Source organism: Mauremys mutica, chromosome 15 (genome assembly GCF_020497125.1).
Source record: "Mauremys mutica isolate MM-2020 ecotype Southern chromosome 15, ASM2049712v1, whole genome shotgun sequence".
Taxonomy (NCBI): domain Eukaryota; kingdom Metazoa; phylum Chordata; order Testudines; family Geoemydidae; genus Mauremys; species Mauremys mutica.
Window position 1 is genome coordinate 13,116,185 of NC_059086.1, and position 16,144 is coordinate 13,132,328.

The window sequence follows — 16,144 nt, forward strand, 5'->3', positions numbered from 1 at the left end:
AAGAAGTGAGAGACTTGGAGAGACAGCAGGAAACAATCCATTGTATCTGATGCTAAATGAGTTAGCAGGATTGACAACCTCAGAAGTAAGACAAACACCCTCCAAAGCGAGACAACAAATAAGAGATAACAGCGAAAACTCCCAAGATTAACATCACCTAAGGACAAATGATTACAGAATGACATTGCAGAATCCATAGACTAAAGTGAGGATTTACAAGTATAAAGCTGGTTGTTTTGCCATAGAACTCTGGGTTCAGTCATGCAAAGCCTCGGAGCATAGAATCATAGAATCTCAGGAGGTCATCTAGTCCAACCCCCTGCTCAAAGCAGGACCAATCCCCAACTAAATCATCCCAGCCAGCACTTTGTCAAGCCTGACCTTAAAAACCTCTAAGGAAGGAGATTCCACCACCTCCCTAGGTAACCCATTCCAGTGCTTCACCACCCTACTAGTGAAAAAGTTTTTCCTAATGTCCAACCTAAACCTCCCCCTGATTGTGACCAACAGAGCCCAGCTCCTCACTTGTGCTCAATCTAACTGGCCATTAGATTGACTCGAGCTAGGACAGACTGGTAACTAGAAGACCATCCGCAAGACCTATGTGTGTGTGACTGAATGCATATGCTAACTGTTGTATTTTTAATAAATGCAGCGTATTGCCTTTTCCCCTGAAAAAGATCCCATGTGCTTATAAGCATAACACAGTGAGGCCCCTTTCTTGGCTGGCCATTAGGCATGACCACAATAAACATGAGTAATATTAAATAATAATAAATCATAAAGACATCACTGGCCTCCCTGGTGTTTGCTAAAGGGTATGCTGGGGTCTCAGAGGATGCATTTAATCAGCTTTTAAACACTTTTACTAAGATTTCCTTTCTTCCAAAGTTTACCTAGTCATTGAATTTAAGCACGTGCTAAAAGGACAAATATACCAAACATTTTTAAACATTAAAAATAAAAATCCCCTTTCCCTTTCAACAACTCAGTGTTTGCTTTCTTAACTTTTGTGAAGTAGTTATTTCACCAGTTCTCCATGCAACACAGGGTGTCCTGCCTTGGCTGGAACATATTTGAAAGTAAAAGTATAAGCGAAAGAAGGGAAAAGAAGAAAAATAAAACCAGCCATTTCAAACCTACTTTCTCCATTATGAAAAAAGCTGAAAAGGAAACAAGTCTAGCTTTGTCCCTTTGCAGGTCATCTTTAACAGGCAGCCCTTTTTCTATGATACTGAAACTACAAAGAATTCCGTATGTGACAAGTCAGATATTGAACAGATGGAAAGATAGTTCTGAACAGTCTCAGGACAAGAAAAAAAATTCTCTGTCTATAAGGACACCCTAGCCCACTTCCAGGGCCCTCCTATCCCCCTTGAGAGCATCCGTCTCCCCCTCATCACACAGCCAGGGCCACCCAGAGGATTCAGGGGGCCTGCGGCAAAGCAATTTTGGGGGCCCCTTCCATAAGTTGCAATGCTATAGAATACTATATTCTTGTGGGGGCCCCTATGGGGCCTGGGGAAAATTGTCCCACTAGCCCCCCCCCCCCCCTCAGGTGGCCCTGGGAAAAATAAACATTTAAAAACCTTCTGCATCTCAGCACAAACCCAGTTTTGAGAAATTTTCTTTTCAAGTCACCGTTACAAGGTATCACTGGTTCTCAGCATCAGCTAATGCTAAAAGGCACTAAAGCTCATTAAAAAGGTTGGACAGATATTTTCCGTCAAAACGTTTTTTGGATCGAAAACTAGGGGTTTTTAAAAAGCAGAAAAAATCACGGACAATGTCTGCTTTCCTTCAAAATTTGTGTGTTTTTTTTTTAACTGAAAAGCTGAAATAAGTCTGCCAAAACCTGAACATGATTTGGGGTTTCAGAAGTGTGTGGCCAAATATTTGCTGCTTCCTGTGTTTGATTGTTTAAAGAAACAATAAAAATCTGCTTTAAAACATCCAAAACTTTTGAATTTTAATGGAGTTAGATGGCTTGCCTCCTTGATCTTCTCCGGCAAAAGCACACACAACAACAGAAAGACAAAGACTTTCCTCCCTCCCAGATTTGAAAGTATCTGGTCTCCTTATTGGTTCTGTTGGTCAGGTGTCAGCTAGGTTATGTGATCTTCTTAACCATTTACAGGCAAAAGAGGAATTCACCCTTAACTGTATGTTTATGACACTCTAAAAGCTGCCCCTGACTGTCCCCGGGACTCCCTGCCCCTTATCCAACCCCCCCCCCCTCGGCCCCGGACTCTTACCCCCGCCTCCCGGCGCCTCACCACGCACATCGAGGAACCGCCCTGAACAGCACTGCAGCTGCGTGGCTGGGGGCAGGGGCGCTGAGCTCCTCCCTGCTCAGAGCCACGTGGTAAGGGGAGGAGCCGCTCGGCCCGGACCTCGCAGCCCCGCCCCCTTACCACGTGGCTATGAGGGGGGCGGAGCTCAGCCCCCCGAGTCACGTGGCTGCAGCGCTGTCCAGGACGCGCTGAGGCGCCGTAGGGATGGCGGGGTGAGAGCCTCAGCCATTCTCTTGGGGGTCCCTGTGGGGACTGGGGCAAATTGCCCCACTTTCCCCGCCCCCTCGGGCGGCCCTGCACACAGCTATGTGCTGAGACATGGACCTTGTGGTCAGGGCCATCCTTAGGATTTATGGTGCTCTACACGAGATTATTAAACTGGTGCCCCTGTGCCTGTCTTGCTCTTAGCAACACAAACATAAGCTTACAGTATTGGAAAACTTGCCACATGCATATTATTAAAACCAGTTTAACTTAATTAAGCACACTGTAATGCTGATGGACTAGCACTAGAGTAGCACTATAGAAAAAATTCTGATTTGACAGAATGATGCAAATAATATAATTTTTTTAATTTGTCAACATTTTATTGGAAATTTATATGAAGAGGTATTGAAACAAGGATTAGTTTTTAATTAAAAGCAATCTTTCTGGCTTTTTTGGCTGCAAAATCAGTAATAATGTCATCGTATGACAAAGACAAAGTGATGTCTTGTTCAATTGCAAGAATAGCAAGATGAGTCAAGTGTTCCTGATTCATTGTAGAGTGGAGATAGTTTTTAATGAGCTTTAGTTTTGAGAAACTCCATTCTCCTGATGCTACTGTTACAGGAATTGTCAGTAGAATACGAGTGGCAATGTACACATTAGGATATATTTCAACAAGTTTGCTGGAATGAATAAACTATACAATGTCCATCATCAATTTTGCATGTGGCAACAACTCAATTCTTTGTACAGTTCAAGTCCATTTAAATCAAAACAATCACCATGCTTCAGGAGGCTCTCTAGGTCGGAGTCCCCAATGCAGTGCCCGCGGGTGCCATGGCACCCCCAGGGGCCTCTCAGTGCACCCACGTACTGGCCGGAGGACAAGCATCTGCGAAAATGCCACCAAAATTCAGTGGCATTTCGGCACCGAGGCCTCTGGATGACACCGCTTTGCCACCGACAAGCAGCGTCACCCAGAGGCATTGCTGCCGAAATGTCACCAAATTTCGGCAGCATTTCGGCAGATGCTCGTCTGCCACCATGGTCCTGTTTTCCTATTTTGTTGAATTTAGTCCCGCTCAGCCCACTGCCAGCTGAGTGAATGGAACTCCAGGCTGACAGAGGGTTGAGTGGCTCAGCCGGGGTCTCAGCCGCCAACCTGCTCAGCCTGTTGCCAGCCTCGGGTTCCTTGGGGGTCCCCAGGCCAGCAGCGGGTGCTGAGTGGGGCTGGTGGCCAGGACCCCGGGTGGCAATGGGCCAGCAGCCGGAACACCAGAGCAGTGGCGGGCTGAGCCGCTCAGCCCGCCACTGCGTGCCATCAAAAATCAGCTTGCGTGCCACCTTTGGCACATGTAGCCCTGAGGATTAATCTGTTGGTCTGTATAAAATGTCTTTTTGATAAAAGTGTGTAGGCTGCATAGATTATAGAATTATTTACAATAAGCTGTAATGCAAGATACCTATAGACATCCAGGCCAGACACCCTGGCCAATTTCCTGCATGACGCTGAAGGCAACCTTTAAGACCCTTACTCAAAAAAGTAATAATAGAATACAAACCTACGTAAATGTCTGGGGACCTTTTGAATGTCTGAAAACCTTTCACCTAGTTAGGGTGAAAAGTGGGGATTTTTGCCCACAAATCTAACACATACACCACAGATGCGTACATATCTGTCACTCATACGCACATAAAAGGTTAGCCTATAAGAATAGGTACCCTAACCTTTCCATGGGGGAAAGACAAATTTGGGCATAGGAGGAAGGATTTCTCCCTATAAAAAGGGTGACAATCCACCATTAGGCAGGCAATACATCCATCTTTCTATCTTCCATCATCTCACCCTGTCTCCCCTGTGAAGGCTGTCAAACTACTGATAAGTCGTGGTATTATTTCTTTTCAAAGCTGTAAGTATCAAGGAATCTAATTTCTGCTTTAAAGGTAAAGCATCTAGTTTATAGAGGGTTTAACTCATAACCATTTTCATCACTTCCTCTATCTATCAGAGGTGTGAATAACACCCTAGTGCTACTGCACTACTGTATTTAGAACTGTTTATTATCATAGGTATCTCTCTTAAAGAACTGTGATATTTTGTAACTTTGTAATCTCAAACTGCTTTTAACATTTTACATTTACTTATTGTTTCATTTATTTTAAATAAAAGGTCTTGATTGACTAATTTTGTCTCAGTGTAAGTTCCTGTCATATACCCCAATCTTCTTGTATAAATTCTGCAAAGCCTGATTTAAGATGAACTCTTATCTTTTGATCACACATATTGGCTAACCATACCCATATTATCAATATCTATTAATTATTACTAATATTACTAATTAATTAGAAAATTAATTATTAAATAATACTAAATTAAGTGGATAAATTCCACTGACCCTACTAACCCACCCCAAATCAGGCTACACACATGTGCCATAGGTTGCCGACCCCTGCTCTATACATTAGTAAGGAGATGAGCATATTACAGTTGTTGGAGGGCTCTATTTAACAGTAACAGGGCTATAGGAAAGTCAGTCAACACTTTTTGTTTCTCTGATGAAAACTGGCCCGCTCCCTTCCCCATACCAAACTTGTCACAAATAATTGTCAACAACTTAATTTTCTGTTTTTGGCTAAGATATTGATTTTTTTAAAAAAATATTGAAATTCAATTCAGGATTGTTAGCAAGCATTTTTGGCAAAATTTGTTAAATGACAGTCTAAATGGCAACACGGCACTGCTTTCATGCTTGGCTCACCCCCCAGCCTGCTGGTCCAACAGCTGCAGGAGAGGAGGAGATAGGTGGAAAACTGCAGGACCCCAAAATCCACCTCTTGGGGTGCAGAGTGGCAACAGCAGCATCAAACCCTCAGGTCTGATCACATGCCAATGGGCACCACCACCAGCCCAGCGGAACATGGTGAAGTTAGCAGAGCATCTGATCTCAGGGACGGAGCATCCATGGAGCCACAGCAGCTCCCTCCAGATGAGATGGATCACTGCCAGCCTGGGGGAGAGATGCGCTCCCCAGCTAGGGTGACCAGATGTCCTGATTTTATAGAGCCAGTCCTGATATTTGGAGCTTTGTCTTATATAGGCACCAATTACCCCCACCTAGGGTGACCAGACAGCAAGTGTGAAAAATCAGGATGGGGGGTTGGGGGGAATTGGAGCCTATATAAGAAAAAGACCCAAAAATTGGGACTGTCCCTATAAAAGTGGGACATCTGCTCACCCTACCCCAACCCTCTGTCCTGATTTTTCGCACATGCTATCTGGCTATTCCCAGCCCATCCCTGTGCGACCATTCCAATCCTGGCTGCCTGCGAGGAAGTGAGTTACTTTCACTTTCATGCCTCAGCAGGAAGCCAGCCAGCCTCCCCTCCCCCACAGCACCTCACCCAACCCAGCCCTGATGGAGGGGAGGGTGGAGAAAGGGGTGCTCCGTGGGGCAGGGGGGAGAAGAATGGATGTTATAGGGGACAACAAAGGATACTGCCAGAGCCGCCGAGCCTGCCTCACCTCACACCAGGGGAAAGAGTCACACTCACAGATGAGTTCCTTCCCCCACCCCTTCCCAGCAGCCAATCCTCTCCGTCAGACTGTGCTGCATTCGGCTCTCTCTAGGACCCAGCAGCCCTTCTCTTACATGCTCCACTGCTTCCCATCTGTCCGGGCTCCCAGCAGAGCAGTGCCCCCAGACCTAGTGGTGCCTTAGACGGCTGCCTGTTCTGCCTATGGCTAAGGACGGCCCTGCCAGTGGTGCTGCTTGGCTGAGACTATATCCTACCAATCACATAGAAGGGAACTCTGCTGGGCATACTCTCTGCTGCGTCTGCTTCTCCACAGCAAGCTGCTGTTATGTGCCATCTCCACCTCAGTCCGGTGCCATTGTTCCTCCCACAGCTGAGAATTGGATATCTCCTTTAATCACGCAAGCTGCTCAGGTGTAATGATATCATGTAATAGTTGCATGTTGCATATAATCCATCATCAGAACCTCTACACAACTCCATATGGAAAAGGGGGATGATAAACAAAATTGCACCTGCCACCTCCATGAATTGGAGACATGCAATCCAGTTATATCTGCTTTGCCTCCTTTTCCTCCTCCTTCCCATATCCCCATTCACATCATCCAAATACCAGTGTATTTTCTCCCCATCCCTTCCTGAGCCAATATCTCTCCTCTCCTTGCTTCAGTCATCCACCTCTTCTCCACTCCAAATTCTTACATTATCAGAATGTTTAAATATCAGATTCTGTCACTGATTCCACTCCAGAGTGGAATTTTCTGATTTTAAAGTAGTTTTAGCTGTGATGGGAGGGGATGACAAATGAGAAACTAGACTGTTATGTCCAGCCCTGCCTCCAATAATCTTATCTAGCAGTTGCACCATGAGTCACAGCTAGGTGTAAGGTTGGGCCTGGGCTAACATTTGTACAGGAATCATGATCTAGGGACAGACCAGGGTCAAAACTGACATCAGAGTCTGCAGCCAAATGACAATCAGATGGTCAGGGCTCAGAAGACGGAGGCTAGCCTGGAATGGGTTGGAGATGAAACTGGAGTAAGGTCACTTCAAGGCAATGGAAGGGCTCAGGCAAGTCTGTGGAAGGAGCAGGAGGAGGAGCAGACAGAGGAGCAAGGGCAGGCACAAGGGTTGGGAGGCACAAGGGTTGGGAGTTGCTATAGTCTGTTGCACTGTGAGGCAGCAGGAGGGTCCCTGACTGGGTAGTGCTGTTGCTCAGACTCTTCTACCATTGTGGAAATAATTGAGCTTGGGTCATCTGACCCTATCTCTGCCGCATGCCTGAGAGGTGACTCAGCTCCAGCCCTGCTGAGTGCAGAATCAGGGCAACAGCTAAGTGAGCAGCCCTACTTTGGCTGAAATTTTGCCTCACAGACAGGCCTGCTAGATCAAGCTGCAGCAACCCACCAACCTTACTGGTGAGTGGATCCTTATATGGATGCTGGACTTACAGATGACCAGACTTCAATCGACTGGACCTGAGAAGTGTGTGAGGTAGCTCTCCCACTTCCAAGAGTCCAGACAAATCCTATCCTGGATGGACCTCTGCTTTTCTCTTCTTTTTCTATAGGAAATCAGACCCAGTAACAACTGATCTACTGGAAATAACATTTGCCTCCACAGGGCAGAAATAAAAGCTGATGAGAGGAGTAGGGGGGATTCTGTCTGCAATTGATCAGAGATTGCTTCATTTTACATGGTAGGAAGGAAGGTAGGTTGCTCCCCTTTTATGCATCTGGGATGGGATGGGATGGGAGAAAAATGTGAGTGACCCCAACAGGCACTGCCTTCCGGAACATTACGGTAGATCCCGGCAGATTCCTACAATTGGGAATATGCAAAGGCCACTCGAAGAAGAATGACTGTCAAAGTCATGTCATTGATATTTAGTAATCCAAATCCATTTGTCATTATATGAATATGTTTTCACAGGAACAGAAACAATTTTAAGATAAAATTTCCATTCAGTTCCCAAATATATTCAAAATATATTATACCAATCAATAGTTTTTTAAGGTGCAAATTTTGACCACGATACTCACCTTTATAACTAATGAATGGCTTGATGGTGAAGATGATGTAATTCTGGCCAACTAGTATCACAATTAGCATCTGGCTCAAATCTGTGGTGGAAGAATCAACCAAACATTATAAGAAACTAAAATTATTGTACTGACTTATAGAAATATATTTCTATTTCAGATAAAAAAAATTGCTCAAGCAGCTCAATTCAATTTTATTTCCTGTGATTTTGTTTGATGCAAGGTAGAAAAACAACATGGAACCTCTTGTTCTTCTTTGGCGGGAAAAAGGAAATAATTCACTATGAACACATTAGGCTTTATCTTTGATTTACACAAGACTGAAAGCTAAAACATCACTTTATGGTGCACCACAACCATTTTGTTAAAAAAAACAACATCTGTCTAAGGTCTTAATCCTGCAAACATTTGTGCATGTGCTTAACTTCAATTGCTTCCAATGGGAGTACTCATGGTAATTTAAAAAAAAAAATGTTCACAGGACCAGGATCTTCAGAATGACAGATACCCAAGGCAGTAGGTGTCCTCAAAGGCCAACTAATTTGATACCAACTGGGGGAGGAGGAGAAGGAAAAGGAAGTGTCTTGTGCTGACTGGCTGCTCATTTCAACCCCCTTCTGTGCCATCCCTCAAGTCTCTGCCTCTCAGACTCACTGCCCCTCTGTCCATATTTATTCTTTTCTACTCCCATGCCTTGTCTCCCTCGATCCCCTCCTTTTAACATCCCCCATCCCTTTACTTTTAGCTAATCCCCTCCGAAAACAAAAGAAAGAAAAAGAAAACATATTGTAGCACTAACGTGCCATTTGCTGCCATCTCATTTTTGTTTGTAATAGCCCTTTCCCCACCTTGTATCTGTCTTGACTAGTAAGATTGTCAGTTCTTTGGGGACTGTCTGCTACTCTGTGTTTGTGCAGTGCCAAGCACAGTGAGGCCCCATTCTTGGCTGGCTGTTAGGCATGACCACATTAAAAATGAGTAATATTAAACATAATAAATGATAATGTCATCTCTGGTCTCCCTGATGTTTGCTAACAGATTTGCTGGGAGTCTCAGATGATATATTTAATGAGCTTCTAACCCCTTTCACTAAGATTTCCTTTCTCCCAAAGTTTAACACGTCATTGATCTTAAACAGGTGCTAAAATAAAAAGAAAAAAGTTTGAAACATTAAAAATAAGCATTTCCTTTCAACAACTCAGCGTTTGCTTTCTTAGTTTTTCTCATGTAGTTATTTCACCAGTCCTCCATACACCAGTGAATGTCCTGCCTTGGTTGGAAGAGGGTTTAAATGTAAAAAAATAAGCACAAGAAGGGAAAAGAATAAATCAAATTACTTTCTGCATCTAAAAAGACAACAAGCCCAGAGTTCGGATAAATATTAAGAAATAATGGGTGTATTTAGAGATACAATTAGAAAGGCCAGGGCATAAAACAAGATGAATCTAGCTAGAAACACGAAGGGTAACAAGAAAACAAAGAATAATTAAATGAGAAGCAAGAAGAATGTGAAGGACAGGGTAGGCCTGTTACTCAATTAGGGGGGACAAACAATAATGGAAAATGTGGAAATGGCAGTGGTGTTGAATAACTTTTTTGTTTCAGTTTCCACCAAAAAGGTCAGTAGCGATTGAACACCTAGCATATTGAATGCCAGTAAAGGTGAGGTAGATTCAAAGGCTAAAATAGGGAAAGAACAAGTTAAAAATTATTTAGACAAGTTAAATGTCAACATGTCACCAGGGCCTGATTAAATACATCCTAGAATACTTAAGAAGCAGACTTGGGAGGTATCTGAGCCATTAGGAATTATCTTTCAAAAGTCATGGAAAGCGGAAGAGATTCCAGAATACTGGAAAAGTGCAAATATAGTGGCCATCTATAAAAAGGGAAATAAGGAAAACCGAGGGAATTACAGACCAGTCAACTTAACTTCAGCACTCGGAAAGATAATGGAGCAAATAATTAAGCAATCAGTTTTCAAACACCTTGAAGATAATAAGGTGATAAGTAACAATCAGCATGGGTTTGTCAAGAACAAATTGTGTCAAACCAACCTAATAGCTTTCTTTGACAGGGTAATGAGACTTCTGGATGGTGAAGCAGTAGACATGGTATATCTTGACTTTAGTAAGGCTTTTCACACTGTCTTGTATGACCTTCTTATAAACTAACTAGGAAAATACCACATAGATGGAGCTACAATAAGGTGGGTGCATAACTGGTTGGAAAACCATTCCCAGACAGCAGTTATCAGTGGTTCACAGTCATGCTGGCTGGAAGGGCATCAGTTATGGATATTCTGTTCAATATCTTCATTAATGATTTAGATAATGGTATACAGTACACTTATAAAGTTTGTGGATGATACCAAGCTGAGAGGGTTCCAAGTGCATTGGAGGATAGGCTTAACATTCAAAATTATCTGGACAAACTGGAGAAATGGTCTAAAGAAAGTATGATGAAATTCAATAAAAACAAATGCAAAGTTGTCCACTTAGGAAGGAACAGTCAGTTGCACACATACAAAATGGGAAATGACTGCCTAGAAAGGAGTACTGCAGACAGGGATCCGGCAGTCATAAGATAAGAAAATAAGTTTGGACATACTGGGTCAGACCAGAGGTCCATCTAGTCCAGCATCCTGTCTTCTGACAGTGTCGAATGGCAGGTACCCCAGAGGAAATGAACAGAACAGGTAATCATCAAGTGATCCATCCTCTGATACGCATTACCAGCTTCTGGCAAACAGAGGCTAAAGACAACATCCCTGCCTATCCTGGCTAATATCCATTGATGGACTCCATGAACTTATCCAGTTTTTTTTAAACCCTGTTATAGTCTTGGCCTTCATAACATCCTCTGGCAAGGAGGTCCAGAGATTGACTGTGCATTGTGTTAAAAAATACTTCCTTTTGTTTCTTTTAAACCTGCTGCCTATTAATTTCATTTGGTTACACCCTCCCCCCAGTTCTGGTATTATGATAAGGCATAAATAACACTTCCTTTTTTACTTTCTCCACACCAGTCATATCCCCCCTGAGTTGTCGCTTTTCCAAGCTGAAAAGTCCCAGTCTTCTTAATCTTTCCTCATAAGGCAGCCATTCCATAACCCTAATAATTTTTGTTACCCTTTTCTGAATTATTTCCAATATATCTTTTTAGAGCTCAGGTGACCACATCTGCATACAATATTCAAGATGTGAGCAGACCAGGGATTTATATAGAGGCAATATGATATTTTCTATCTTATTATCTATCCTTTTCTTAATGATTCCCAACATATTGTTAGCTTGTTCGACTGCCACTGCACATTGAGTGGATTTTTTCAGAGAACTATCCACATTGACACCAAGAACTCTTCTTGAGTAGTAACAGCTAATTTAGATCCCATCATTTTATATGTATAGTTGGGAGTATGTTTTCCAATGTGCATTAATTTGCATTTATCAACACTGAATTTCATTGGCCATTTTGTTGCCCAGTGACCCAATTTTGTGAAATCCTTTTGTAGCTCTTCGCAGTCTTCTTGGGACTTAACTATCTTGAGTAGTTTTGTATCATCTGCAAATTTTGCCACCTTCTCTCCTTGCCTGAGTACAACACCTATCCTCCACTTCAAATTCTTTCACTGTGACATTTTTTAAATATCAGGTTCTGTGTTTCTGCTTTCATTCCAGAATGGAGTTTTCTGATTTTGAAATGGAAAATTGGTTTAGCTGTGAGGGAAGAGAATGAAAAATGAGAAATAAGACAGGTATGTCAGGCACTGTCTTCAATAATCTTGCCTAGTTGTTGGACTGTGAGTCACAGCAAGGCATAAGGTTGGATGAGGGCCAAGAGTTTTCCAGGAATCATGATCCAGAGACAGGCCAGGGTGAAAACCAAGAAAAAAGCCTGCAGCCAAATGAGGATCAGGACCAGATCCAGGGGATCAGGGTTTAGGGGGATCAGAATGCAAATGACAGGCTGGAGTGGGTAAGTGATGAGACTGGAGTAAGGCTAGTCCAGGGCAACGGCAGGGCCCAGGCAAGTTTGTTGCAGGAGCAGGAGGAGGAGCAGCAGGGACAAGTGCAAGGGTTGGGAGTTGCTATAGTTTGTTGCACTGCTAGGCAGCAGGTGGGTCCCTGGCTGGGGAGTGCTGTGCTCAGACTCATCTGCAGCTCTGCCGGCATTGTGGAAATAATTGAGCCTCTGGTCATCTGAACCCATATCCGCTTTGTGATAGGTTCCTGCCGCATGCCTGAAGGGTGACTCACCACCAGCCCTGCTGAGTGCAGACTCAGGGCAACAGCTGAGTGAGCAGCCCTACTTTGACTGAAATTTTGCTTCACAGCCAGGCCTGCTAGATCAAGCTGGAGCAACCCAGGAATCTTTCTGGTGAGTGGATCCTTATATGGATGCTGGACTTACAGGTGACCAGACTTCAATCAACTGGACCTGAGGGATGTGCGAGGTAGCCCTCCCACTTCCAAGGGGTCAGACAAAGCCCATGCTGGATGGGCATCTGCTTTTCACTTCTTTTTCTATAGCAAATCAGACCCAGTAACAACTAATCTACTGGAAATAACATTTGCCTCCAAAGGGCAGTGTCATAAACAGATAGTTAAGGGTTAATGCCTCTTTCACCTGTGAAGGGTTAAAAAGTTCACCTAGCCTAGCTGACACCTGACCAGAGGAACCAATGAGGGAACAAGATGTTTCAAAAGGAAGGAGGGAAGTTTCCTTTGTTTAGAGTCAATTTCAATTTCAGCCGGAGTGAAAAAGATCAAGGAACCAGTCTCTTATCAGAATAGTAAGTTTTAGAAGGGAATAAATAGGTTTATGTTTATTTTTCTTTTATAACTTGTCTTTGTGCAATTAGGGGAATTATCAAATTGGGTATTCTTGAGTGTATTAAGGTTTTTGCCCAGGGGAACATCCTGTGTTTTCAATCTATTGTCTGTGAGCTTAGCTGGTATGCTGTCTCCCAGAGGGTTTTTTTTTTCTTTTACTTTTCTTTTCTTAATTAAAAGCCTTCTTTTTAAGAACCTGATTGATTTTTAACCTGTTTTTTAGATCCAAGGGAATTGGATCTGGACTCACCAGGGAATTGGTGGAGGAGTCTCTCAAGGCTACCCAGGGAGGGGAAGGTTTTTGGGGGAAAGAGTTTTCCAGGTACTCAGAAATCTGGATGGTGGCAGCGAGACCAGCTCTAAGCTGGTAATTAAGCTTAGAAGTGTTCATGCAGGTCCCCACATCTGTACCCTAAAGTTCAGAGTGGGGGTGAGACCTATGACAGGCAGAAAGAAAGCTGATGAGAGAAGTATGGAGGATTCTGTCTGCGACTGATCAGAGCTCACTGAACTTCAGATGTTAGGACGGAGGTGAAGGGTGGTTGGGGCTGCTGGGATGGGATGGGAGGGGAGAGAAACGTGATTGACCCCAACAGACATTGACTCCAAAACATTACGGTAGCTCTGGGCAGATTCCTACAATGGGGAATATGAAGAGTCCACTTGAAGGAGAAATGGCTTTGATGGTCAGTCATTGGTATTCAGTAATCCAAAACCATTATAGGAATGTGTGATCTCAGCAACAGAAACAATTTTAATATAAAATTTCCACTCGGCTCCCAAATATATTGAAAATACATTATATAAATGAATAGTTTAAGGAGCAAATTCTTACCACAATGCTCATGTTTATAACTGATGAACAGGTTGATAGTGGAGATGATGAAAGTCGAGCCAATTGGTATCAGAATTAGTAACTTCATCCAATCTGTGATAGAACAATCATCCAAGAATTATTACAAACTCTATTTATTGTACGAATTGATAGAAAAATATTTTCATTTCAGATACAAAAATTGCTCAAGCAGCTCACAGATTTATTTCTGTGATTTTCTTTGATGCAAAATAGAAAAACAACATGGAGTATCTCTTATTCTTTTTTTGGAGAAAAAGGAAATAATTCACACTAAAAACCTTTGGCTTAATCCCCGATTCACACTGGACAGGAAGCTGTAATATCACTTTATGGAGCAACACAAACATAAAAAAACCTGAAAACCTATTTCTTCAGTCTAAGGTCTCAATCCTGAAAACACTGATGCATGTGCTTAACATCAGTTGTTTCCAATGGCATACTCATGGTAATAACATTAAACATATGTTCACAGGACCAGGAGCTTCAGTATAACAGCTGATGTTTTCATAGTAGCCTAAATGTGTATGTTGACCAGCTTAAAAAGTGTTTCTTAAAATATGCCAGCTAACGTACTAACTAACATGCTTTACCACTACAGGACTTAGGCATCTCTCTCTATACTTAGGTGCTTAACTCCTGCTATCAGGGGACACTGTAATCCACTAAATTCCAGTTTGGCTGCTGCCAAACCCCGTAGGTGCCTAAATTCACCCAATACCCACATTAATGCAGTGAAAATTCCCCAATTGCTTATTTTTTTGCCTCTGGATGTGTGCACGACTGCCTGACATGACATTGCCAGACAACTTCCTCCTTCCTAAACCCCAGAGTGATCCTTGGACAAGGCATTGCTCTGCCTAATGTGATGTGGGGCCCAAGGCAATTGGTGTGCCCAAAAGCCACCTAACTCCACACCAAATGGAGGAGGAGGCGGGGAAAGAGAGCATGTCTGGTGATGACTGGCTGCTCTTTCCAACCTCCTCCTGTCTGCTCCCTCACATCCACACCCTCACTGCATCTCTACCCACCTTTATCCTCTTCTACTCCACCACCTTGTCTCCCTCAATCTCTTCCTTTTAACATCCCCCATCCCTTTACTATTAGCTAATCCCCTCCTGAAAAGAAATAAAGAAAAGGAAAACAAATTGTGGCAATAACATGCCATTTGCTGCTATCTCACCATATGTCTGTCTGGACTAGTGAGATTGTCAGTTTTTTGGGGCTTGGGGCTTTGGGGTTACTCTGTGTCTGTGCAGTGCCAAGTGAGGCCCCATTCTTGGCTGGCTGTTAGGCATAACCACAATAAACATAAGTAATATTAAACATAATAAATGGTAATATCTTTTCTGGTCTCCCTAGTGTTTGCTAATGATTTGCTGGGGTCTCAAAGGATACATTGAATGAGCTTCTAAAGACTTTTACTAAGGTTTCCTTTCTCCCAAAATTCACCTAGTCATTGAAATTAAATAGTGGTTTTAAAAAAAAGTTTTGAACATTCAAAATAAAAAGTCCATTTTTCTTTCAAGAACTCAGTGTTTGTTTTCTTTGCTTTTGTGATGTAGTTATTTCACCAGTTGTCCATACAAGACAGAGTGTCCTGCCTTGGCTGGAAGGTACAAGCATAAGGAGAAGGGAGAAGAAGAAAACAAGCCATTTCAAACCTACTTTCTCCATCTTGAAAAAGCTGAAAAGGAAACAAGCCTAGCTTTCTCCTTTTGCAGGTTACCTTTATCAGGTAGCCCTTTTTCTATGATACTGACACTACAAAAAATCCCACATGTGAAAAGGTCAGATTTGGAATATATTGAGCTACAGTTCTCAGCAGCATGAGGACAGGAAGAAAAAATATATCTCTATTCTTAAGGACAGTCTCTAGGGCTCTCTTTTCCCCCGAGAAGGCATCCCTCTGCCCCTTATCACACAGCTATTGGGTGAGGCATGGACTCTCTGGTGCTGCATGACAGCGAATACAGGATCCCAGTCAAAGAGTAGCGATCTCTGTTGGGCACACCCTCCCCTGCCTTTGCTTCTCCTGGGGAGCTGCTGGTATTTGCCATCTCTACCTCAGTCCAGTGTCTGCCTTTGCTCCTCCTCCAGCAGAGGTTGGCCTCTCTCCCCAATTCAGGCAGGGTGCTACTGCATTATGTGGTATGTGCATGTTACATATAATCCATCATAGTAACCTCTGAAGACCTCCTTACGGAAAAGGTGTCATATAAGGAAACAGTTGTACCTGCTACCTCTAAGAATTGGAGACGTGCAATACAGTAACATCCCCTTTTCATCCTTCTTCATCCTCCAAATATCAGTATATTTCCTCCCCATCTCTTCCAGAGGCACTATCTCTCCTCTCCTTGTCTCAATATTCCATCTCTC